Source organism: Cupressus sempervirens, chromosome 1 (assembly GCF_028749045.1).
Source record: "Cupressus sempervirens isolate cs-2001-9-10 chromosome 1, ASM2874904v1, whole genome shotgun sequence".
In the NCBI taxonomy this organism is placed as follows: Eukaryota; Viridiplantae; Streptophyta; class Pinopsida; order Cupressales; family Cupressaceae; genus Cupressus; species Cupressus sempervirens.
Genome location: NC_143118.1, coordinates 440,086,603 through 440,090,596, shown reverse-complemented (window position 1 = coordinate 440,090,596; position 3,994 = coordinate 440,086,603). Strand labels below are relative to the sequence as shown.

Below are 3,994 nucleotides of genomic sequence, written 5' to 3'. Positions count from 1 at the left end.
CACTTAACTATAGAGTTTCCTTCATAGCTAAACACACTATGCTTGCAACACCAAACTCTAGTAGAAAATATTGTCCACATCAAGTCAAATTGAGATAATGTTGTCAAAATATTTCATTAATTAATAAAAAAAAAATTCATAGCAAGTCAAATTATGATATTACTATATGTAGTTTTTTGAGTTAAACCATGGAAAAAATAGTTTTAAAAGAATGTAAATAAGAAAATAAAAATTAGTAAAAGACAATGTAAGAAGACAACCCTATGACATTATTGATCACAATCATAAAATGTGTCATTTTTTCTCCATTTCTTGATTTATACATGTTATTATTGTGCATAGACTAGTTAATCTTTTGTAGTGGAAATAACTATAGTTGAACAACCTAATTTTGTGCTCCAAATTCTTGATAAAATTTCCTAATAACTCCAGTCTTGCTACAACAATTTGTTTGACAAGTCTCTTGCTTATACCTAAGATTTTAAGATTACATTATAAAATATAGTATGTCATTAACACAGTATTGATATTTTATAAGATTCCAAAAAAAAAATAAGACTAATACTTGTACATTAAATCATATGTTATTACATTAATATAACATCACATATGTTGGTTTTTTAGTTTAGGAAAAAACGTATCATTGAATTTAGAAAGTATGACTGCACTCGGGTGGCCGACACATGAACCCTTCCAATCGTTAGGAAAATAATAAAGTATTAATATGCTTTGTGAGAGATCGATTTAAATAACTGTCTATTAGAAAGCAAAAAGAATAGCGTCTGAATTGTTGCTACTCTCGCCTGCCATTTTCAGTATTCATACTTCTTTTGCGTTGTTTGGTACTAGAACTCATGGCTTCCAAGCGGATTGTGAAGGAGTTGAATGATCTTCAGAAGGATCCCATTCCTCTTTGCAGCGCCAGTCCAGTGGCAGATGATGATATCTTTCATTGGGAAGCCACTATCATGGGTCCCCCTGAAACTCCATATGAAGGAGGTGTGTTTCTTCTCACAATCCACTTCACCACTCATTATCCATTCAAGCCTCCAAAGGTTGAATTCAAGACTAAGCTCTTCCATCCAAACATAAATAGCAACGGCAGCATCTGCCTTGACATATTGAAAGATCAGTGGAGTCCTGCATTGAACATCTCCAAGGTCCTGCTTTCAATTTGTTCTTTGCTCAATGATCCAAACCCCGATGATCCGCTTGTAGCAGAGATTGCTCACATGTACAACACTGACAGGTCCAAATATGACTCAACAGCAAGGACTTGGACTCGCAAGTATGCAATGAAATAGTCATTCCAAAACAAGTCACTTGTAGAATTAATACAACTTATACAAGCCATTGTAGTTTGTATATTCATCAGCTATTTATACATTTGGTAATCATAAATATACATACCTTTTTCATTGATATGCATGAATGTCTATCGGGTGTTACTATAAAGACTTTTTAAATTGCATAGCTTACTATATTTTGTTGTGCATTTATCATCATAAATGTGAGAAATCTGAGACTAAAGAAAGATTTAGAACATTATTTATGTAGGTTTATAAAGACTTTTTCATCTATAAATATTTTTGAAAAACTTTTTAGAGTCCCTTTTAAAATAAAATATTATGAGTTCCTGTCTTTTAAGGCAGGGACTAAAGTTTTTTATTGCATTTTGGTATTAGTCTCCACTTTGAAAAATGTGAAAATTACAACTATCCTATGGTTTTCTTTCATCATATAATTAATTCTAATTTCTTATAGTTAATTACAATTTTTCTATTGGTTGGCCTCTATTTTCTCAGTAGTTTTTTCAATTTCTGAACAAGGAAAATAACACATTTTAGGGCATTCTCTCCTCTTCGAATGTGGCCTTCACATGTGCATGTAACTTGGCAATTAGTGCACAAGACAGATGCCATTTACATGTTACATTCGGTTATGAGTCTCCATGGAACCAAGTGTATATCATTAATAAGGGTATTTTTAAAAAATTCCACCCATTCACTTTCATCTCTTTACAAGTCGATGACCATTTTACTAGGCAAGAGAGTTGCAGTAGCATGGCAAGAATTGAGATTACTCGAAGATGATGTGATTATGACTAGAACTGAAAAATGGTGAGAATGAAGAGATTGAAGCAATTGTGAAAGGTCTTCAATATAAAAGGCATTCCTACAAATCAAGATGAGGTAACAATTTCACTTCTTGCTTGGATACTTGGCTCATTTCATCAATTCATTAGTGACATAATGAATTTTACTTATTTTTTATTATTTAAAATTTATGACAATGACATGCACTCATGTTTTAAATTTTTATCTAACTTTGAATTATTTGTAATCCATTGCAATCACAAATTTTTCATTTCTCTAAATATGGGTAGTCTATGTTGCATTCCACTTATAGTGGAAGAATCAAGTGTGCAAGTCATTAAGTAATATAGAGTCAATGAAAAGTGGTTATTCCATTCAATGCCTTATCTAGGGCTATCATATTTTTAGATGTCACCCTCTCACTTTTTTTTCTTCCCAAGAAAAAATCACTTCTAATTCTTTCTTTTGATCTCTTCTAATTATTTCTTCTAATCTTCCTAAGAAATTTCATTTCTTCTTATTATGTGTTTTTCCCCTAAAATATTTCAATGTGTTAGGTTTTGGACCTCATTCCATCTAAGTTTGGGGACGTAAGCCTCTAAAATATTATTCCTTAATATTTTTGGCATGTTTGATTCTTTTCTAATGGATGTGAAATTCTTTGGGTATAATTTTTTCAACTTCTACTCTCTATTTCTTATTATCTATTTGGATCATTAAGTAGGTTTACTCTTATCATCGTAGGCTTATGGCATTTCTTGGCATGTGGATTCTTTAGTTGAACATTACAAATGCTTCTAATTATGTACATTTCAAATAGGTTTCTTCTATAGATGGATGGGGAAAATGAGTAAATTTGCATCATAATAATAATGATTAGCTTCTTTGTAATTCCTTTTTTAGTTCAAATTGAGTTCCTACCATATTTATAAAGGTAAGGGTGGCAAAACAAAAGAAAATTTTGATCAAGAAAATAAAATGTTTGCAGAAATAACACAATATCTTGCTTACATTAACTTAATTAACTTAAATAACACAATATCGATACTTAATTAACTTCCCTGTTTTCATGAAGCACCAGTCCATCTTTTGCATTTTCACACTCTACCTTGTTCTCTACACAATGGATTCTTCAATTATGAAATGCCTGAGATGCACATCTTTCCATTTGTTTCACAAAGAGCTACTTCTGAGGAATTTTAGAGAGTTCATTCCACCAGCAATTATGGAGCAACCTCTCCTTGCATATGTTGATTACACCATTCTAGATGTAGTCTTCATCACTCACTCCCCACTGGTTCGTAGTGCTATCTGGAGAGTTATTGGTGAAAATGTTCTTTCACCAAAATTTGCACAAACTCTCTTTCCCTCACATTTGGTTTCAATATTCCTGTCCAATTCTCTTGATGCGATGCAATTAGTGGATCTTTTAATATTACTAGCGAATAGGGTAATCTGTCCACAATTCATAAGAGAAGATAAACTCATGAGGGCCATTCAAAACTATGATCTGTGGAATGGTGAAGCTTTTGTGGGTGGCTTGTTTCCCTATAATCTGCTGATGGCTTCCCACAAGCACATGTTCATATACAATTTTGCCAAAAAATCCCTTAAACGTCATAGTTATAAGATTTTTTAAAAATACTTTGCAAATGGTGTCACCGGTCCTCGATCGCAAGCTGGAAGCTTCTTTCTGGAGCTTAATGAATGCCCTATTAGATCTGCTCAAAGCACACGATACACCTAATCCTCTTCCAAGGGTTCAACAAAGTTCTCACAATGCTCTGGAGGCACCATATGTTGTAACCCCTGTACCGGTACCTGATCTAAACTTTCCTGCTTCAGTGTGTATCCAATCAGCAAATGTCCAGAATCGGTCTCAAGATATTTTGCGTCAA

At 32.9% G+C, this 3,994-nt stretch overlaps 1 pseudogene; it reads left to right on the top strand.

Annotated features, from left to right (window-relative positions):
• The first annotated feature begins 854 nt into the window (after positions 1 to 854).
• LOC149578170 (ubiquitin-conjugating enzyme E2 11 pseudogene) lies at positions 855 to 1,304 on the top strand (annotated as a pseudogene).
• The last annotated feature ends 2,690 nt before the right edge of the window (positions 1,305 to 3,994 follow it).